We start from the raw sequence: 24,583 nt of genomic DNA, 5'->3' as shown, positions 1-24,583 counted from the left end.
TTTATCATGTGGATGCAAGTAGACTCCACCAGTGGTTAAATTCTAAACGAATAAGTTCCGGGCCCTATACATAATAACTAATTGTATTTACCAGCTCCATACCTCCCCATACCAGCCCTTTTATCACGCGTTCGTAATCAGTGGATATCGACTTTATATACACATTCAAAACTGTAAACAATTGCCGAATAATAACACAATAATGTAGGCATAATTACCATAAAGGAAGAAAAGTCACAAAATAGAAAAATGTTCCAACAAAATAACCAATTGTATTTACCTTTGAATGCGATCCATTGGTCGAATGTCCAGCAAGTCAGCAAATCTTTCCTTTCGTTCAGCGTATTAATATTATTACATTGCAACTGATGGGATTTCTGTGTTTCTGTGGATTCGTTACAAATCTCTTTCTCTCCAGAAACTACACACAAACTGTCATTACAAACTCGTTTTGTATTATCACTGTCATCCGAGCTATTTTTCGTTTAAAGAAGGTACCAATGTACTTATCCATAGTTGAAATATCATATTTACTCGAATATAACTCGTACCCCTGAATTTACTTTTTGAAAAAGAAATTAAAAAGTTTCACATATACCTCGCACATGAAAAAAAGCTTAAATACTTTCACATCGGGCAATAGTAACTAGCTTCCAATGGTAAACAACACGCACTTCCCAACAGCCACTATACTGCAGAGGCAAGAAAAATAAGTACTGTACTTTTATTATGTCAGTGAATAAGGTATGAGCAGTCTGTGTAATATATTTCTCAACAAATAGTGCAATTAGAGACAACTGGGATAAAACCACACTAATTAATGAATCACATGACCCCTTAAACAGAAACTATGCTGCATGGACTCAAGCAAAACCATATGTTGCACCGGCAAACACAGTATCTAACCATAAACTATTGTTATTAATTAGATGTGTGAGTTCGCCTGCCTCAAAGGCAGCAATAAAATTCAACCGAATGTGTTAAAATTCGTAAACATGTTAAAATTAAGAAATATAATGAATGTTGTTATGGCAGTTTCGCATATGGACTTTATTTGGTTGAAGAGAGTTAGTATTTCTTTATTAATAACCTGCCATTACTATCTGTTTCGCTTTAGGCTTAATTTCCGAAAAGGAAGAAAAGTCACAAAACAGAAAAATGTTCTGGGTTCGGTGCATAAAAAAGTTTCAGGGCCGGAGAGCCCCGGCTGAATTTAATCACGGGAGTCCACATTTATTTCCAGTAAGGCACTGATGACTGATTGTGTTGTATGGTATCAAATGCTTCTTTAAAATCAATAAAGAGGAAACATAGAGAGATTCGGTATTCTCTGCATTTTTCTGTTAGTTGTGATATAACCTGGATATGATCTATTGTGGAGAAGCTTCTTCTGAATCATGCCTGCTCTCTACTGGAGTTGTCTTCGAGAGTGTTTTGGATTTTGTTCAGTATTACTCTGTCCATGATTTTATATATATATGTATATGTGAGAGAGTAGACAGATTGGACGATCGTTTTTTTATGTCTTCCTTGTTCCCTTTTTTGAATAGAATATGGTTTTTGAGGTCTTCCCTTCCTCTGGAATCTTTCTTTCATCTTTGAAGTACCACGTAAATCCGACAGCCAAGGCTTTGAAAATAATTGGTCTACCTAATTGGATTTCTTCAGCCTTAACATGATCAAGTCCTGAGACTTTACCTTTACTAATTTTCTTAACCGTGCAGGATCAGCTAGACTTGCAACACTTGCAGGTGCAAACTTGACTTGTTTGTCTGTTTGCTTACTTGGGATATGGAGTAAAACCAGGTTTAAAATAGCTTGGTATCATTAACATATATATATGTTAATGATACCAAGCTATAATGGCAGGTTATTAATAAAGAAAAAAAAAAAATATATATATATATATATATATATATATATCCGCATAACAGTCTCTCTTCTTTTGAACAGTGATGCATTTGGTCACTGATCTTCCGCTTGGAGGCACGCCAGTTGCAATCATGACCTCAATCTCGGTGACGTGTTTTTATACCGCGCACTACACGTAATTTTGTTGCGTAACGAATATCGCAGAGTAGATTATCATGATATAGTCATACTATATATCCAGTATCAGTCTATTATAGAATATTAAATTTTGAAAGCAAGATCTATCATTAAAAATTCATTATAAAAGTTATGTAGACTACTACCGTTTTACAGTAATAACTTCATTTTAATATAAACCAAAATAAAGGTTATCGTACAATACAAAGAGATAAGCTAGGCTACAATGCAGTCACACTAATTTCGTCAAACGTTAACACAACTGACTTGACCGCTGTTTTTTTTTTATATTATTAAACAAAACAAAACAAAAAAAACACTACTTTGAAGCCAGAGTCCTGTTATCTGTTTGGCTAGAAGTTACTAACAGACCAATTAACAAAAGTTGCAACAGAGATTGCTCACAGATAAATTCGAAGAAAACAATTCATGACTTATTTTTCACGGTATTAACAACACCACACACATTTTTCTCACAAAGATAAAAAGTGTGTGTGGTGTTGTTAATACCGTGAAAAATAAGTTATGAATAACCATCAACACCTAAGCCTATCAGTTAGACGAACAAAACAATATTGATGGTGGATAATACATGAAATAATTCTTTCGAGTGCTATTCGTTTGAGAACTTGAAACAGAAGTTATGTGGACTGAATGTGTGTCATCCATGGTTTTCAAATTTTTAGGCCACCATTATTGTTTCGATTAGAAGGGATCTATCAAAATTTCACAAGCTTCCTAAAATTTGTGTTCATTACAAGATTTTGTACGATGCAAGGGGCATGTTCCGTTGCAGTCAATTTGGTGTGGTGTATTAAGAGCATTATCAGAGGCTTGATTTACTTAAGCTATTAAATTTGATGTGCTGCTTGTGTTATTTTTTTACAGATTGAAATTGTGTGTCCAGTTTCAGCGATATAAGATAAGTTACAAGTGCACTGGAGTCAACTCCTCCAGTTGAACATGTTTTCTAATTTTTTATTTGTGGTTTAACAGTACGGCTGTAATATTGTAACATTCTATTTATTTTATCTGATCTCCCTTTAATGTATGGAATAGCAATGGTATTACTGTAATCAGTATTACAGTAAATGGCATTTTTGATATAGTCACTGTTTATAAACCTATTGCTAATAATTTGTAATTCTTGCTTAAGAGCTCATTAGAACAAATTGTTATGGCTCAGTTTTTGAAAGTGTTAATAACTTCACAAGTTTTGTAATGGGTGGTGGTAAGAGTTAGCATGTATGTATTCAGTGGTATGTGCTGGATTGCAGTAGACACTAAAGGATAAACTGCCTGAGGGAATATGTAAGTGTATTCAGAAAAGGAAGTGAATTTTGGTTTTCAATTTCAATAGTAAATTGTATGCATTCATGATGGTTTTTAAGAAGGTATGTAAAGTTTGGGTGGCTGTGACCAGATATTATCTGGCCATATAGCTTATTAGTTGCTCTCCTTTATATATATATATATATATATATATATATATATATTAATCCTATATACTACAGGTCAAAGAACCTATTCTATCAATCAAGAAAAATGTTAATACAGTTCTTGTTCAATTCTCACCTTAATCCCACTCACGGCATATTAGTGCTGTGTGTGGGATTAAGGTGAGAATTGAACAAGAACTGTATTAACATTTTTCTTGAATGATGGAATATAAGAAAACAAGAGGGGAGGTTTGATGTCTTTCCATTTTCATCAAGAAGGGATGTGCAACTGTTGCTTGTATTTTCACAGGCTCATCAGAAATCAGATGAATGATGGTTGCCACTTCAGTGGAGTAGTGACCATGGAAATATCGATAGCACATTGCTGAAATGTTGTATCTGTGAGATAGAGGCAGTTGAATTTATTCTTTAAGGGAGGGATCATCTGTGAGCCAAAATGCTCTCTTATAGACAGCATTAAGAATTTTTAAGGAGGCTTAGGTACTCCACCTGAAACATGTGAACAGTATTCTAAGGATGAATTGATTTGTGATTTGTATAGTTAGTAGCTAGATGAGCAAAAAATAGTCTCTTGAGTAGAAGAAGAAGAATGCCTAGTTTTTTAGATATCGAGGAAGCAATTGATGTGATCTGCTTATGCAAAGAGATGCTGGAGATAAATTGTTAGTCCAAACAGAGAGAGAGAGATATGATCTAGACCGGGGGTGGGGAACCCCTCGCCTGCAGGCGATATTTCACCCACGAGTCTATTTCAATTCGCTCCTTTGCTGATGTACTCGTATGTATATGTAAATAAAATTTTATAATAATTTAAATTTATTATAATTAAATTTATTTAAATTTAAATAATTAAATATACAAAACTAAAAATAGCTATATTACATATAATATGGTTGTCATACGTCTGGTAAGATACATATTGCACACTACATACACTATATATAAGAGTTAAAATTTACCAGTTGCCCGCGGAAGTTTTTAAATTAGCAATTTTTGCCCTTGATACTAAAAAGGTTCCCCACCCCTGATCTAGACTGTCTGGTGACTTGTGTGTTACTGCAGGGAGGTGAGCTGAGATTTCTTTCATGAGAGACAAGACAAGATTGCATTTTGGTGATATTGAAGGTGAACAGATTGTACTCACCCCATTAAAGAATGGCATTGAGATCAATGTTCAAGGTGCTGGTTGAAGATCTTGACATTTGGGTTGTCTGACCACTGCATGATTTGCTGTGAGTAGGATTAGTTAGTGGGTCATTTATGTATAGGAGAAAGAGGGCAGGTAATAGAACAGAGTCCCGAGGCATTTCTATATTGGTGGTGAAGCTCAAAGAAAAGTGTCATCCCTCTCTTTGTGCCATGATTAATTTATTTCATGTCCAAAAATATTATGTGAACATTTTTTTTTTTTTTTTTTTTTTTGACGTTCACAAGCAATCACTAAACCTCAAACTCATGAACTTGATCTATTTCTCTTAATAAAAAAAAAAAAATTAGACCTTGATAAGATCTAAACAATGCATATTTTTTATTAGAGAAATTCAATTTTTAACAAGATGATTTAAATTGTTCTTTTCAATCAAAGAATTTTATAGGAAACTTCATAAATGCTTTCATCTGGTGATGATAACTTCCTCTCCATCATCAGCCATCAGTACTTTAGTATCTTGAAATAATGGTGGAATAGGTACTGTTAAAATCTACAGTGAGGAAGTGGATGTCTTATAGACAATTCTAACTTTGCATAAGATATCAAATGTTTGTTTTCCATAGATAATACAAATATGAATTAGTTCAACAGAAATAACAATATTATTATTATTATTATTATTATTATTATTGATTAGGCAACTCCAAGGAGTCCTTAGACTCATCGATATGATTAGACTCATCATACAATATGCTGCACAAATTTTCAGCCCCCCCCCCCCCCCGAACATATTAAGCCAAATTACGTTTTTTTTTTTTTTTTTTTTTTTTTTTTTTTTTTTTTTTTAACACGCCCAAAGTAATAAAAGTGTACAGTCTTTATTATGCTGGCGATGTCAGGTTGCTGCTTAACACATGTAACCAAACCATTCACATATAACAAAAGTAAACTGTGCTTGTTTTACAGACTGTAATGTCGAAACATGACATAATAAAGAAATGAGTTTGTACAAGCACATTTAAATCATTTGTGGACTGATGATAAACATGGTTTGAGTCACAACAGCTACAAAAGGAAATTAAGTGACTAATTTAAAATTAAGGTTATTTTGAAGAAATTACAGAGGCAGATAATAAAGCACTAGTAACACCATTATCTTTCACCACTCTCCAAGTGAAAAAAGTTATTCCTTACATCTTTGTTAATCCCATACTTACTCAATTTCCAAGGATAACTCCATATTCCCTTCCCCTATTAGATATTAGACATTTTCTATTGAATTTATTTTATAAAATATCCTTAGTAATTAATGTTTTTATCATATCCCTCCGTGTACATCCTCTTTACTACTCATCTCCACAAAATCCAAGCAACCAAATCTGAGCACAATAATCCAAATGTGATTGTATCAAAACCATAAAAAAGAAGGATATTGGGATTGCAGAACAGAAGACTGGTTATCAGAATAGACTAAGAACATGTAATCTGCAGAGTATGGTTAGGAGAGTTGAAGATCTTGAAGCAGATCTTCAACCAGTGAAGTATGGGCAGTAATCTTGTACCTCGTCCATTCATCTGTTTTTATCATGGCATTTCTGGCATTGGATATACATGAAATGCAACATTCCTTAGTCTCACAGATATCTTTGCATCTTTTAATAACTCTCCTATTTATTTAGACTTCAGTCATGAGAAATTACACTTAACATTCTTTCATTTTGTTCATCCCCATTCTCAGATTCACTTATCTCAAGATTGTCTTTGCAAAAAGACAATCATCAAGCATCCTTCCCACCTAATTTCTCAGATCCATTATGTATATTCATTCTCTCACTGAGCAATACATCCGCTACCTAAATCCAGGCCTATTTAACACTTTGAGTTTTACCTTCTGTAAGTATATATATACATATCAATGTATATTTACATCGATAGGACTCAAAGTGTTAAACATTGTTCACACGCAAGTTCTTTGCTCCTCAAATTCACTACACATATATACAAACAGCATGTAATTCCCTCCATCTCCACCACTCAGTCCACCAACTACAGCAAACTGCTTTATCTACACCAATGCCATCTACTTCTCACCAACACCACTACTACTGTTTTCACAGACAATCACAAACATTCATGCCCACAGCCAGGGCTGCCCTGTGCAGGTTGTGCCCCATACAAAAGTGCCTGATTAGGAGGGGGCACCATTTCAAGATGATAAATAATAGTAAATTTTTATGGGGAGTGCTGAAATATAATTTGAATAAAGGTGCCTCTTACCCATGGGACAGCACCTCTTACCTATTTTTTACATGGCAGGATTTGAACCTGCAGCCTTTTGGCTGGAGAGCAGATATGCTAACAACTCGGGTAGCATAGGACATATTTGCTATCAAGGCTGTTCTTCTCAGTTTGCAAAAGTTTGTTCCTATCACACTTCAGTACAGATGTACAATTTTGACACACTCCCCCTTTTTTTTTTTTTTTTTTTTTGGATCTTCCAGTAAATCTTTCACATCCTTTCTCATTCTATCTTTATCATACTTTTCAAATCATTCATGCCTGCTAAAACCATCAACTACTTCACTTTACCTTTTTTGCATTCTGAAAGTGTCACATCTTTAAAGATTTAAAGGTGTCTTTAATGAAAATCTGATTTCACCAGTTTCTCATTAAAGACACCTTTTATCATGGAATCACTATATAATGCTATATATATCAATCAGGCTGGCTAACAAATCAAAAATCAAATCTGGCTAACAAATCACTAACCACTTAATGATTTGTTAGCCAGCCTGGTTGGCCGAGTGGTTAGCGTATCTGCTCTCCAGCCAAAAGGCTGCAGGTTCTAATCCCACCGTTGGCTTGGATGTTTGTGATTGTCTGTGAAAATAATAGTGGTGATAGTGGACAGTAGATGGCGTTGGTGTAGATGAGGTGGTTTGTGGATGAAGTTGAGTGGTGGAGACGGAGAGTTGTAGAGTAGGTGCCCTCCTTCGATGAGTCTTAGGTCTCCCTGGAAGTGTCAAATAATAATAATAATAATAATATTTTCCTTTGCTTCCTCACACATGCTCACTTCATCTCTCTCCTTTCTTTCTGTTCTCTGCTTCATCACTGACCAGATATTCCTCTGGCCAGTTGAACTTAATGAGGTCCTAAACGAAAATTATGTAAAATTTACCACATACTTGTAATTTCAGTGTCTGGAATTAATCAATAATAATTCAAGAGGGAAAAAAAAATTTCTGTTAAAAAGAAATGAAATCTTGAGAGAATAGAAAAACTCTTCTAACATGACAGAAACATCATTGTGGAAATACTATTGCTGATTCGCTGTATTTTGATTCCATTTCTTACTGCATCTCATTTCTTTGCAAAGAAATGGAATCCAAGTATGGGGAAAGAAATCAAGAGGGCACTGATAAGTCTGAAAATTAGAATAAGTAAGCTACAATTTCATTCACAATTTTTACCACAGTCATTATACATAATTAAGAAATATTTTTTTTGAATGAATTATGCAATGAAATGCAATAATAGGTCTTCCTAATTTTCCTTATGTAAAAGTTCAAGAAAGTCAGTATCCACATCTTCAAAATATGGCTTTTTAATGACTATCTTCATCCATTCATAAATTCATTCAATGATAGTGGGTTTATCATTCTTTCTCTGTCTCTCTCTCTCTCTCTCTCTCTCTCTCTGACAAACCTTTCCACATACTAACCTCATTGTTACTCATTTCCTAGGGATTAACTGTTGTTTCTCTACCTTTTATCTTGTAATGAAAATTTTCTTTCTGCATCTGTCCTTTATAGGACAGATTTTTTTCTGCTTGCTTACTAAACGTAAATCTGCCTTTATAATTATCATTCCACAGACTTGATATCATCCTGGTTACTGTCCACTGAAACCTCCCAGCTGCTTAATTCCTTTTCCCACCACCCAATATATGTTCACCTGAATTTTCTCATGGATTCAAAGTGAACTTATCTAAGAACACAGCTGTATCAAGACCTTATAAAGAGGCACAATAAGGTGGACAGTAGATGGTGTTGATGGTAGTAATAGTAGTGTTGTTGTTGTGCTGTAATTGGAGAATTATATAGTAGGGGAGACAATGAGATGTATGTAGTAGAGTAAAGTGCTCTCCCACGATGAGTCCTTGGATTCCTTGGTGGTGTCACATTGTAATAATAATAATATCATCTTGGATAAAAATGCACATGCATAAAGATGTCAGTGTGCATGTTAGTTCAACAGTTCAGCGATCTTTTGTGCTGTATCAAATTTTCATGGCATTCTAAAAATTCTGAACTACAATATCAGTCTTAGATTCCTACCTTTCTCAGATTTCTTGCAGTGCAGTTTCAACAATGTAATACACAACTTCTCCTCAATCCAAAATGCATAACCTTACACTTTGCATAATTAATATGGCATCCATTACTGTTTGTGCATTGCATCAGTCTCTTCAAACCTTCATGCATAGCTGGATTTGTGCATAAGCTAGACATTCTATAATGTAGGGCCTTGTTACACCTGCCTTCAAATAACTATTAAACCTAAAAATTACACAGTAGAGGGGGGGGGGGGCTCTTAAAAGTTATAACTTGGGGCCACAGCAGCCATAAATCAGCCATTCATTCTTGCACTATATCTGCATCAATTTCAATTGAACACATGTGGCATTGATGCCAGGTTCTATAACTTATGCAAGGGGAAGGGGATTGGTTGGTTTATAGTGAAGGAACAGCAAAGGTCATACTTCACCATTACAAAGGTTAGTTAGAGCAGTACACAAAATAATAAAAATAAATATATATATTATTATTATTATTATTACGGGCAACTCCAGGGAGTCGACAGACTCATCGAGGGAGGCCCTAACATCATGTCAAGAACAACTATTCGACATTCACACAGTATCTATCATACCTCGCCTTGAACTTATTCACAGTCATGGCACCCACAACAGACTCTTTATTGTTATTATTGTTCCGGGAAACTCCAAGGAGTCGACAGACTCATCGAGGGAGGCCCTAACATCATGTCAAGAACAACTATTCAACATTCACACAGTATCTATCATACCTTGCCTTGAACTCATTCACGGTCGAAGCACCCACAACAGACTCTGGAAGCTTATTCCACTCATTCACCACTCTCCAAGTAAAAAACCTAGCTCTAACACCCTTGTCAACCACGCTCTTGCCCAGCTTCCATGCATGGCCCCTAGTCCTCCCACCACCAGTCATATTTTCAAAAATATCTTCTGGATCAATCTTATAAAAACCCTTCAGTAATTTGAATGTCTCAATCATATCACCCCTCCTTCGCCTATCGTCCAATTTCTGCAACCCACAAATCCTCAACCTATTCTCATAAGGTTCATTCCACAGACCTGCTATCATTTTGGTCACTCGTCTCTGGACCCTCTCCACTTCCTCCCCATCACGAAGAAACCCTGGTGCCCATAACTGGGCACAGTAGTCTAGTTGGGGTCTTATCAAAGCTCGATACAGAGGAACAACAACTTGTTTGTCTCTGCGTGTTAAAGTATTTTTCAGAAGCCAAGTGATTTGGTGAGCTGTTTTAGTCACTTTTGCAATGTGCTCCCTAAACTTCAACTCCCTATCCACCAACATTCCCAAATCCCTGGCCTCATCAATCTCCTGGAGTACGGTTCCACCAATGCGATATACTGCTGCTATTCTTTCCACCCCAAAGTGCATAACCTCACACTTTGCCACATTAAATTGACATCCATTTTTCCGAGCCCAGTCCTCCAAACTATCCAAATCATCCTGTAAAATTTTGACATCCTGTGCGCTCACAATTGCTCTACCCAACTTTGCATCATCAGCAAACAAGTGAACACTTCCTCTCAAATCCTTTCCAATATCATTGATGAACAAATTGAAAAGTAGTGGTCCAAGAACAGAGCCCTGCGGCACTCCACTAGTCACAAGATGTCTTTTAGACTCCACTCCTGAATAAACCACTCTCTGCTATCTCTCCTTCAACCACCCTCCTATCCATCTCACCAACCCTATATCTATCCCCATCTGCTCCAGTTTACTGATTAGGGTTCCATGTGGTATCCTATCAAAGGCCTTGGCAAGGTCCAGTAGTATCACTGTAAACCCATTACCCCTATCCAGTTCAGCCGTCACTGTGTTATAAAACGTGAGCAAGTTACTGAGGCATGATCTACCCTTCACAAAACCATGTTGTCCCCCATACAATATTCCATTTTCATCTATCCAATCCTGTATTCTTTTCTTGACTAATTTCTCTAAGACCTTGACAATGATTCCTGATATGCTAATCGGTTGGTAATTTACAACAGCAGTCTTGGAACCACCTTTATGCAGTGGAACTATTTTCCCCTCTTTCCACCCGCTCGGGACTAACCCAGACCTGAGACTCAAATTAAACAAAATGGTCAAGGGTACTGATAATTCTTTAGCTGCTTCTCGTACAACACGAGCTGGTATACCATCCAATCCCACAGATGTATTGACATTGATGTTATGCAATAGACTACTCACCTCCACTTCATTCACCACAATTCCCATATAATCTACTGGTTTATTCGTTTCTGCAATGTCACCCCTTGGATGATATATTCTTGCAAAGTGCTCACTCAGTAACTCAACTATCTCAGCTGATTCAGTTACCTCCCTACCATCGTCATTCTTTAAAATCATTCTGCCATGTACATTTTTCCTTTTACTTGCTACATATCTAAAAAACAGTTTAGGATTCTCTTTAGCCTGTATGGCCAATGTTCTTTCGTAATCCTTTTTTGCTTTTCTTACCACACTCGTCACCCTTCTGGCCTGCGCTTTATACCGTTCATGTGCCTGCCGGTCACCTTTCTCCTTAAATTCCCTCCATAGTTGTTTCTTTTTTCGCAGCTCAAGCTTAATGGTGTTATTCATCCATTTAATCCCTACTTGATTTATTATTCGGACTCTAGGTATACAGTCAGCCATTGCTTCATGCAAGCACTTCTTAACTACCGCCCATGCACTATCAACTTCTAGTCCTTGTAGTTGTACATGCCATGGCACTGAACCAATCAAACTCCTAAGCTTGTAATACTTTCCAGCCCGATAATTCCACATGTACCCTGTCTTAATTGAAAATTCTACACCTTTAGCCACCTCCCAAGTCAAGACCCTATGATCACTCTCACCAATTGGTGGCAATATGGTCATATTTGTTACAGCCAAATCCTCAGATGTAATTACTAGGTCAAGCACTATCTGCCCCCTAATATTTTCCATTACATGCTATTGCAGATAGTTATCCCTTAATAACCGCATAAAATCCAATTCCTTCCTCCCGTGTGTCCTCTCCTCACTCCAATCAATGCGACCATATTTGAAATCTCCCATAATAATCACCCTCTTTCTGCTCATTTCTTCTATTTGCTTGTGCATACTGTCACCACCATCTTTTTCCATCACCTGGTCTATAGCAGCACCCAATTGTATATTTAGTTCTGCTAGCAACAATCTCACACCAAATGGCCTCAAATGTGCTCTTTTCTCTATCCTGCAATTCAACTTCTATTCTCCTTGGCTGTAGCTCATCAGCTATCATCAACAATACTCCTCCCCCCCATTTTATTCTCTCTGTCATTCCTGAACACACTATACCCATCACATTCAATCCCACTGGCTATATCATCTACAGTCAGCCATGTCTCACTAATACCAATAACCTGTGGTCTGGAAGTACCAACCATGGCCAAAAACTCTTCCTTCTTGTTCCTAATACACCTAGTATTAGTGTACATGAATTTAGGACCCCCCATTAGCCCCAACCCTACCTTGATGCCTTATATTAACTATCCCACTCTGATTTGTTGTCCTTATTTGCTCTGGCATATTATGTTCATTCTTACATTCAACTGCCTCCCTAAGGACTGTATATCTACTCCCCCCCCCCTTAACAAATCTAGTTTCCCTGAATTGGCACATCCACTACATTCAGCAACGCTTTCTCAAGTCTTCTTACACCGTAACCATTCAAATGCAAGCCATCCATCTTATACAGATCCTTTCGCCCATCAAACTCACTCCACACGTCCACAAATTCCACACCACTCGTCATACATAACCCACGCATAAAGTCATTCGCAATTATGGCCCTCCTTTTAAACATTTCACTGTCATACTGTGGCAAAAGACTAATCATTCTAACTCTCTCACTCTTTTCTTTTGCTACCTATCTGGTAGCTTATTCCACTCGTTCCCCCACTCTCCAAGTAAACAACCTAGCTCTAACACCCTTGCTAACCACATTCTTGCCCAGCTTCCATGTATGGCCTCTAGTCCTCCCACCACCAGTCCTATTCTCAAAAATATCTTCTGAATTAATCTTATAGAAACCCTTCAGTAATTTGAATGTCTCAATCATATCACCCCTTTTCTGCCTATCAACCAATTTCTGCAACCCACAAATCTTCAACCTGTTTTCCTAAGGTTCATTCCACAGACCTGCTATCATTTTGGTCACTCGTCTCTGGACCCTCTCCACTTACCCCCCATCAAGAAGAAACCCTGGTTCCCATATCTGGGCACAGTAGTCTAGTTGGGGTCTTATCAAGGCTCGATACAGAGGAACAATAACTCGTTTGTCTCTGCTTGTTAAAGTATTTTTCAGCAACCAAGTGATTTGATGAGCTGATTTAGCCACTTTTGCAATGTGCCCCCTAAACTTCAACTCCCTATCCACCAAAATCCCAAATCCCTGGCCTCATCAATCTCCTGGAGTACGGTTCCACCAATGTGGTATACTGCTGCTAATCTTTTCACCCCAAAATGCGTAACCTTACACTTTGCCACATTAAATTGACATCCATTTTCCTTAGCCCAGTCCCCCAAACTATCCAAATCATCTTGCAAAATTTTGACATCCTGTGCACTCACAATTGCTCTACCCAACTTTGCATCATCAGCAAACAAGTGAACACTTCTTCTCAAATCCTTTCCTATATTGTTAATGAACAAATTGAAAAGTAGTGGTCCAAGAACAGAACCCTGCGGCACACCACTAGTCACAGGCCGTCTTTTGGACTCTACTCCTGAAGAAACCACTCTCTGATATCTCTCCATCAACCACCCTCCTATCCATCTCACCAACCCTACATCCATCCCCATATGCTGCAGTTTACTGATTAGAATCCCATGTGGTATCCTGTCAAAGGCCTTAGCAAGGTCCAGTAGAATCACTGTAAACCCATTACCCTTATCCAGTTCAGCCGTCACTGTGTTATAAAATGTGAGCAAGTTACTGAGGCATGATCTACCCTTCACAAAACCATGTTGTCCCCCACACAGTATCCCATTTTCATCTACCCAATCCTGTATAGACCTTGACAGCGATTCCTAACCGGTCGGTAATTTACAACAGCGGTCTTGGAACCTCCTTTATGCAGTGGAACTATTTTCCCCTCTTTCCATCCCCCTTGGGACTAACCCAGACTCAAGACTAAAAAATTAAACAAAATGGTCAAGGGCACTGACAATTCTTTAGCCGCTTCACGTACAACACGAGCTGGTTTACCATTCAATCCTGCAGATGTATTGACATTGAGGTTTTGTAATAGACTATTCACCTCCACTTCATTCACCACAATTTCCATATAATCTCTTGGTTCATTCATTCCAGCAATGTCACCACCTGGATGATATATCCTTGCAAAGTGCTTGCTCAGTAATTCAACTATATCAACTGATTCGGTTACCTCCCTAACATCGGCATTCTTTAAAATCATTCTGCCATATACATTTTTTCTTTTACTTGCAACATATCGAAAAAACTGTTTGGGATTCTCTTTAGCCTGCATGGCTAATGTTCTTTCATAATCCGTTTTTGCTTTTCTTACCACACTCGTTACCCTTCTGGCCTGCGCTTTATACCATTCATGTGCCTGCAGGTCACTTTTCTCCTTAAATTCCCTCCATAGTTGTTTCCTTTTTTGAAGCTCAAGCTTAATGGTGTTATTCATCCATTTAATCCCAACTTGATTTATTATTCGGAATTCTAGGTATACAGTCAGCTATTGCCTCATGCAAACACTTCTTAACTGCCTCCCATGCACTATCAACATCTAACCCTTGTAGTTTTACATGCCATGGCACTGAACCAATCAAACTTCTAAGCTTGTCATACTTACTAGCCCGATAATTCCACATGTATCCTGTCTTAATTGTAAATTCCACACCTTTAGCTACCTCCCAAGTCAAGACCCTATGATCACTCTCACCAATTGGTGGCAACGTGGTCATATTCATTACAGCCAAATTCTCAGATGCAATTATTAGGTCAAGCACTCTTTGACCCCTAGTATTTTCCATTACATGCTGTCGCAGATAGTTATCCCTTAATAACCGCATAAAATCCAATTCCTTCCTCCCATGTGTCCTCTCCTTCTTCCAATCAATGTTACCATAGTTGAAATCTCCCATAATAATTACCCTCCTTCCACTCATTTTTACTATTTGCTTATGCATACTGTCTCCACATCTATTCCATCACCTGGTCTATAGCAGCACCCAACTGTATATTTTGTTCAGCTAGTTTCAATCTCACACCAAATAGCCTCAAATGCACTCTTTTCACTATCCTGCAGTTCCACTTCTATTCTCCTTGGCTGTAGCTCATCAGTAGCACCCCCCCCCCCCTTGCTATCATTAATAACACTCCTCTCCCATTTTATTCTCCCTGTCACTCCTGAACACACCATACCCCTCACATTCAATCCCACTAGCTATATCATCTTCTGTCAGCCATGTTTCACTAATGCCAATAACCTGTGGCCTTGAAGTGCCAACCAAGGCCAAAAATTTTTCCTTCTTGTTCCTAATACTTCTGGCATTAGTATATATGAATTGCAGAAACCCATTTGTCCCATCCCTATTTTGATGCCTTATACTAACTATCCCATTTTTTTTTTTTGTCTTTCGTACTCGCTCGGGCATATTACACACATTCATACACTCGACTGTCTCCCTAAAGTCTGCATATCTACTTCCCCCCCTTAATAACTTTACTTTCCCTGATTCTGCATATCGACTTCCACTACATTCAACACCTTTTCAAGTCTCCATACACCAAATCCATTCAAATGTAAACCATCCATCTTATATAAATTCTTTTGCCCATCGAACTCACTCCACACATCCACAAATTCCACACCACTCCTCCTGCATAATTCACTCATAATGTCATTAGCAATTATGGCCCTCCTTCTATACTCTTCACTGTTATACCGCGGCAACAGACTCACCATCCTAACTCTCTCACTCTTCTCTTTTGCTACCTCAAGCAATTCCTTCAAATCCTCTCTCATAACCATTTTGTCTCCTTTCAAATCATTTGTACCTGCTACTACTATCAATTCTTTCACCCGCTGCTTTTGCATTCTAATCGACTCGCTTACATCCTTAACGTTCGCACCAGGTTGGTACGATTTTGTTAACCTCTCAACTATCACACCTCTTACTAACGAATCTCCATACAACAATTGCTCTTTCATTTTGTTTACATTTACTATCATACTCTTATTTTTCTTATCATACTTTTGCCGTTTATTAGTCGGTACGCCTGATAAACATTTTCGGCAACGCTCCAGCTACAGATTTGCCCTGTGTATCGCTCTGCGTAACAGTGTGATCTCACTCATTGCCTCAGTCTCATCATTTTTATTTTCCGTTAATTCATTCATTCGTTCTGTATGTTTACCTTCATTCTCACTTTCAACGTCACAAGTTTTTTGGTATATATAAGTAATATGTACCAAAAAAAAAAAAAGCAGTGCCTTATATACATATACATTACAATTATGATCAAATGTATTTGTATAAATGAATTCTTTGCAAAAAGTTGAAACCACTTCATGAAATTTAGCCAAGTCAAACAAGGTCTACCTGAGTGTACAGTTCAGCCAGATTAGTAAAAACTACACTCCTATGTTGAATGATATGCTGGCATTCCAACAAAGCATGTACATGTTAAGATGAGAGTTACATTCTTTACACATAGGTTGGTTATCAGTTCTCAGTAGATAAGAATGCGTAATGACTGTGACCTATGCAGAGTTTAGCAAATACAACTTTCTCAGTTCTGTTTTTGTGTCAACTAGACTAAACTGCTAATGTTTAATTTCAGGCTTGATCTCATTTGTCAGTGTTTGCAATAACTTTGCGTTTATTAACCATTTGTACTCTTTATGGGATTGACAAATGTGTGGAGAAAATACACGCTAATCTAACATCTGCAGTCTTATTACCCTTGATTCCAATATGGCAGGGTATCCAGCACAATTGAATATCAAAGTAAAAGGGCCTTCAGTAATTGTAGGTCATATTGCTTCTAAAGAACTCCACGTGTCTCTATAAATTATACATTTTTGCTAGCAGTTTTATTTTGTGTACAAGTTGGATGGCATACAACTCATGAGCATAGTTACTACATTCAAGCAGAACCTGAATGGAGACAAAGTAGTTGGGAAAATCAGCAGCACAACCAGCAGAGGCCCTAGATTGTGAACTTATCAGAGTACTCTGCATTGAGTTTCTTAAACCTTTGCAGGTAGATTGATGATCTTGTGACCTCTTTAGCTGGCACAGTAACTGGCTGCATAATGGTGGTGCAAACTTCCCATTGGCAAAAGTTATCGCATTCAGAACAAGAAATGTTACCAACAGCTTGCATAACCTTTTTCACACATCAAATGGCAGTCTGATATCAGAAAGCAGGAAAAAAATATTAGTACACATGGGATGCTAAGGCAAAGACTATTTTTAGGACATACTTAAGTGACAACAGCTTCAGTTGAAGCAACAGAACAGATTAATTGCTTCACCATAAATACTTTGAATGATTGATGTACAAAATGCACCTGTAGCTATTGTTATAAAACTTGATGTACAATATTAAGCCATTGCAGAAGTGTAGATTGAGATCCAAAATCAACCTTTGAGTGAACAAGTACATAATAAAGGCAAAACAAGGAAAATCAATGATTTCTCCATTTTGTAGAGGATAGTGTGTCAAGGATATTTAGTGCTCTCTTGCATTCCTTTCTTAACTAATGAATGTGTGCAAGGAATGTAACTTTTTGTGTCAAAAATAGATATGATCAATTGTTTCTTGAAGGTGTTTCGGTGATTCTCATGTTGAAAAATGATAGAAAATTATGAAGTCATCAACATACAGAACATTACTTACTGTTGGAGGAAGGTTGTTCAATGATTAAGTTTCCTTTGACACAAAGAATGTCACAGTCAGTGAGATGGGAAACACTTTTTTTCTTGGCAAATATGACTAGGATAATGTGCTTCCAACGGAAGATCTGACGAGAGAGAGAGTTTTTAATTAAAAACAGGAAGAAACCATCCGAGACCTAGATATTGTCAAAGACCTCTATAATTTATCTGGAGATAAATTAACCAGAGTCATAAGCTTTCCCATGTTAAAGAAAACTGAAACCAGAAGTTCATATTTTAGAAATGCATCTTTTATACATGTTTCTAGACAGACCAAATGATCCAGTGCTAATTAGTGTCTGGCAGCCATATTGCGTGTCAGAGAAAAGATCATTGCTCTCTAAATACCATAGAAGTCTGACATTAACCATTTTCTCTGATATCTCTTTCAACAACAACTGATAAGCAATAAGTCAGTAACAGTTTGCTTGTGTTGGATTATTCTTTTCCTGTTTTTGAGAAGGAAATGACAACAGACATATTCCAAAAATCAAGAAATTCCCCCTTGATAAGTTTTCTCTTGTGCAATAAGAGAAAGGAATCATAGAAGATGGAAGAATATGTTTTATCATATTCCTCCATCAAGACAGGATATTTAGTGGGGTGTTGCTACAGACCCAGGAGTACAGAGGGGTGGGGACCAGGAAATGTTTAGACAGTTGAGTTTGGCAAGTGCAAGAAGAATGATTGTTATGGGAGATTTTAACTACAGTAGTATAAACTGGGGAGAGGAAGATGCATGTAAGGGAATGGAATTTCTAGAATTCTTGAGGGACAAATGTCTTAGGCAACATGTAATAGAGGGAACAAGAGGTTCAAGAGCTTTGGATTTGGTTATAGCATCAGAAGAGTTGATAATAACTGAGATGACATCTCCCACCAGTTGGAGAGAGTGACCATATGGTTTTTACTTGGAAAATGAATAGACATGCAGGAGTATCAAAGAGATGGGAACATATGTGGAATTATAAGGCGGGTGATTATAATAGTCTTAGACGTCAACTTGGGGAAGTTTCATGGAGGGAGGAATTGGAAGGCCAGAATATCATTAGTGTGTGGGAAATTATGAAAGAATATTTGTTAGCAGCAATGGTAAGTTGTATACCACGAGTGAACAAGAGGACACAATTTGGAGTAAAGTGGATGACAGACAATATTAAACAGGAATTGCATGCGAAAAAGAGTATAAGACACAGGCCAGAAGAGTGACTAGTATGGTAAGGAAGACGAAACTGGAATATGAGAGGAGATTAGCCCTAAGATCCAAAGAAAATCCTAGGGAATTTTTTAGATATGTGGGAGTAGGAGGAAAGATGACTGTGGAAGAATGATATTTTGGGATAAAAATGGGAATAGAGTGAATGAGGGAAAGGCATATACTGCCATTTTCTTAGATGTAGCGAAGGCATTTGACAGGGTGCCACATCATAAGCTGATATTTAAGTTGCAGCACATGGGTCTGGATGTCAGATTGGTCAACTGGATTCAGGATTGGCTGTCCGATAGGTATCAGAGAGTTGTGTTTGGTGGGGGCAGTTTCAAGCAAGCAGAGGGTTACAAGTGGGATTCCACAGGACTCAGTACTGGGACCTATATTGTTTAATCTTTATATCAATGACATTGTCAGTGGATTGCAAGGGAATATTCAGTTGTTTGTAGGTGATGCAAAGCTGGGAAGGATTATTAGTAATAGTGCAGATGCGGCAGCCCTGCAAGAGGATTTGAATAAGCTAGATATATGGGCAAATGAATGAGGTTATCGGTATAATGCAGCAAAATGTAACGTCTTGAGGTTTGGGAAACATCGATGGGACACTGCATACTCTATGGGAGGAGTTATACTGGAGGAAGTAGGGGAGACAAGATATCTGGGGTTGATAATTGATAGAAACCTGAAATTTAGGGGGACATATTGCAAAGGTGGCGAAGGTAACACAGAGGATTGCTGCAATAATGAGAAGGACACTGACCTGCAGAGATAAAACAGTTATCATTCTGTTGTATAAAACCCTGATCAGACCACATTTGGACTATTGTTCTCAGATTTAGTCCCCAGGATTTGAAGGGGATAAATTAACTGTGGAAAGGGTACAAAGGTGGATAACAAAGATGGTTTCAGGACTGTACAATGATAGTTATGAGGGAATGTGGACTGCAGAGTTTAGTGGATAGAAAGGAAACTTTGAGTAAGAGGGCGAGAGTGGTTTCTTTGCATGGAGGGTGGTTGAACCATGGAATGCATTGCCTGATGGAGTGGTGAGAGCGAGAACGGTCAATGAGTTCAAGGAGTGGTATGGTAGACTTTGTGTTTCTTATGGAGGGGGACCTCCCCTCGATGGGTCTTGATAGACTTTGTGTTTCTTAGGAAGGACCTCCCACGATGAGTCTTTTGACTCCATGGAGGCCTGAATAATAATAATAATAATAATAATAATAATGGATGCCATCAGGCCCTTACACAAGCATGACAGAGTATAAGTACTTTTTTCAGTTCCTCTTTCATTAAGGAGGAGGAACTGACTTTCTATGTAGAAAGTTAAACTGCTGTTTCTCTTGTTCTTTCAACACCAAATTAGGAGTCTAGAATTGATTGATTTCACAAATTTTTAATGGAACTTGTACCATTATAACATTCATTATATACACTTATTCACAAGAAGGAATGTGGAATTGATTTGGTTTTAGCAAACTATACATCCATTGCGTCAAGGTGGATGATAGTATATTTATTCTATATCTACCCTCAATTTTCTGGATTTTATCCTTTACAACTTTTGTACTAGTTGCATGATTGATTGATGTAATTGGATCCAAGACTGTTTTTGTCTCCAACATCTAACATAACATGCTTTGACCTGAGCACATTTAAAAGCTAAATATACTCCATGCCCTGTCTATCTTTTTTTTGGCATCTTGGCACTCAGGATTCCACCATGGCTTTGGATATTATGGAAACTGAGATGATGTTTTTAGAATTGTAGTTGTTGTCTCCTGGACAATACAATCTCTTACGTACACCTCTGCTTTAAGATACTTTGATAGGTGTTTGGCAGAATGCCTCAGCATTAAATTTCACAAGATGTGAAAAAAGTATTCCAGTCAGCCTGGTCAATTTTCGACATGGGCTTCTATGTAGAAGAAAACATCATTCCTGTGAGGAATACAAATCACAGGAAAATGATAGCTTCCATATATATGTTCTCTTTGATGTCCTACATCAGCAGTGGAAGAATGGCAAGGAGCAGATTGTAGATTACTGCAGAATACAAGCATTTGCACCTCCAAATAAAGAAATTAGAATAATCAAAGAAAATGTGTTGAATGATTTGCAATTCTAATTTATTGCATAAAAAATAATTATTATCAAATATGAATTAGCATCATCTAAATCTGCGTACTTTGTAGATTACATAACCATGTAAACACATAACAATGTAATATAAATTATAAACATTCACAAAATTAGAATAATTAACGTGGTTCAAAATATTAGAATAATGCAAAAATAAATGCAGTATTATAGTCAAAGGGGAACAACATGATAATTAGTACTTTGTTGCATCCCGTTTAGCTTTTATGACCGTTCGTAAATGGTTGGGCATATTATTTACTAGCGGTTCAGTCTCCATCCTATATGGTCTGCAGACTAGAAAGAAGTTCATTTTTGCCTCTTGAGGCAACTTCTTGAAGATGTTTCTTCATAATTCCCCACAAATTCTCAATGAGGTTTAAATGTAGTGAGTTTGCTGGCCAAGAAATTACATTGATTTACCTTTCTTTGCGCCATCTAGTAGTGTTCTTGGAAGTGTTACAAAAAGCTGAATCCTGCTGAAAAAGGGGAAATCTCCATCACATAAATCTTCCAATGCCAGTAACATACAGTGGCCAAGAATTTCTTGGTACACTTTGGAATTCATTCTTTTGTATACAATATATATACAGTCTAACTGGATTTTTTTGCGGTCATACAAGCCCATACCATGACAAAGGTTGCAAATTTCATCGAGCATGTCATGCATTCTTTATCAAATGCTTCTTTCTTAAGATGCCAAACACGTATCCCTTGATGACCATGGGACACACAAAACATACTTTCATTGCTAAAAAGTACCTTTTTCTAGTCCTTTTGATCCCACAACATCTTTGCTTATGACTTCCTTTTGCTTGGAAGTCATAAACGGCTTTGTCTTAATCACATGTGATTTAAAACTCAATTTGTGAAGTTGTCTCAATGTTGTAGATTTAGACACATTCGCACCTAGTTCTTTCCATCTACTGTGAAAATACCGTACACTTCAGAAGTGGTTTTTCTTCACAATATTCTTTAACCGCCTCTCATCTCTTGATGTAGTTATTACCTTTTGACCTCTACTGCACCGATTATTTTGAAAACTCCAGTTAATAGATTACTGTCTCAATACTCGAATCACACTTGTTTGAGAACATTTCAATTCCTTAGCTATAAACTGTTAAGTTTGGCCTTCTTTGTGTAGAGACACCATATGAAACTTCTTACTTTCTGATATGTCATTTGTTCAACCCATGTTTAGCAAATGATTAACTGAAATCCATGTGCAAATGATAACCATGTAAACACATAAAAATGTGTTTACATGGTTATATAAACTATATATAAAACTATGTACTTTTATATAAACTATATAAAAGTACATAGATTTAGATGATGCTAATTCTTATTTGATAATAATTATTTTCTATGCAATAAATTAGAATTGCAAATCAATCAACACATTTTCTTTGCTCCTTCAATTTTTTGGATTTGGAGGTGTAGGTATTTGAAAGAGGGTACTGTGTCCATTATTAAGAAGAGAGATACCATTATTGTCAAGGATGTAATTTAACTCAGCAATTTGGCCTTCCAAATTTGTGTTAACACTACTCCACAGTACTAGTGTGTTTTAAGTTACACAGGCTGAGACAGTTCAATATGAAGATAAATAAATGAAACATATTGTAATAAGAAATCCCACTGACAGGCAGATGTCTGCCACTTCCAAAGCAGTGTTAAGCTGGTTGCCTACAAAGATAGCAGAAACAGGTTTATGTCTTCTTCTTTTCAGCCGTTGTCTGTCCACTGCTGGACAAAGGCCTCCTCCAGTTCTCTCCACCTTTCTCTGTTCTTGGCAATGGTTGACCAATTTTCCCCAACAAAATTTGACAATTCATCACTCAACCTTCTTTTAAGACATCCTGACCTCGTTTCCCTTCTTTAGGAATCCGGTTTGTTAGTATGGTGGCCCATTGCTCATCTTTTCTTCTGGATAGATTTCTGGCCCATTTCCATTTTAATCGCTTATGGTGAAGAATGATGTCAGTGATGTGAGTCTGGCTTCTTATCCAGGTGTTTTGCTTCTCATCTTTTAATGTGATGCCTAGCATCAATCTCTCCAATTTTCTTTGAGTTGTTAATTTATTTGCCAGTGCTTTTGTTAGTGACCAAGTTTCACAACCATATGAGATGATTGGAAGTATATACTGGTTAAATGTCTTACTTTTTAAACAGAGTGGGACATCATTGTTTTGAAAAATGTTTTTCAATTTTCTGAATGCACTCCAGGCAAAAAGAACTCTCCTACTTATTTCCTTTTGGAGTCCACAGTTTAGATCAATGAGATGACCTAAGTATATATATGAAGAGACTCTTTCCAAGAAATTGTTTTCTATTATTATGTTTTTTGGTGTTACAAAATGATTAAACATGATTTTAGTTTTTTCTCTGTTTATCTTTAGACCGACTTTTCTGCTTTCATGATATAGGTCTTCTATCATTATATTAAGGTCTTCTGGAGTGTTTGCAAAAATTATGATATCATCTGCATATCTTAGGTGTGTTAAGTCATCATCATCATCAAATTCCTGCCATGTACCCTCAAGGGGTGTACAGGATACGACAGTACTACATGAAAAAATTACATCATTACTAACTTCCTATCTACAATTTTCCTCCAAATCAGTCTGTTACTTGTCAAGACTCCAACATTATCAGATCTTATATTTCTATTGTCTAAGGCACTTTGTACCGTATCAATCCACCTATATCTTGGTCTTCCTCTGGGTCGTTTTCCTGCCAACCTGGCAGAGAACACTTGTTTTGCTAATCTTTCCTCTCCCATTCTATTTAAGTGACCATACCATCTGAGATTAGCTCTGCTAACGTATTCCTGGATGCTGACAATGTCAAGTTCTTTCCTAATATCCTCATTTTTAATATGATACTGCCATTGATGCCATCTGTTCACGTCTCTAATCTTTCTCAGGACTCTCATATCTGCGGTCTCTAGTCTTTGGTCAAGTGTTTTACTTCTGACCCAGCTCTCAGATCCATAAGTTAAAATTGGTTTGAACACAGTCTTGTATACAGCTAATTTAGTGTTCCGACTAATTTCTTTCTTATTCCATATGAATTTATTCAGTTGACTTCCCACCATACCAGCTTTGCTGATTCTGTTGTCTATTTCTATATTTAGTTTACCATCTTCAGTAAAAATTGTGCCTAAGTAGCTGAAATGTTTTACTTGTTCCACAGGTTCTCCATTCACAACACAGTTGACATTTTCAATGATTCTGCCTATTTTCATTGTCTTTTTATTGCTGACCTTCATACAATATCTATTACA

The sequence above is a fragment of the Typopeltis vanoorti genome, chromosome 12 (genome assembly GCF_054136105.1).
Source record: "Typopeltis vanoorti isolate ZY-2024b chromosome 12, IOZ_Tvanoo_1.0, whole genome shotgun sequence".
NCBI classification, from domain to species: Eukaryota; Metazoa; Arthropoda; class Arachnida; order Uropygi; family Thelyphonidae; genus Typopeltis; species Typopeltis vanoorti.
This window is presented reverse-complemented; position numbering follows the sequence as displayed.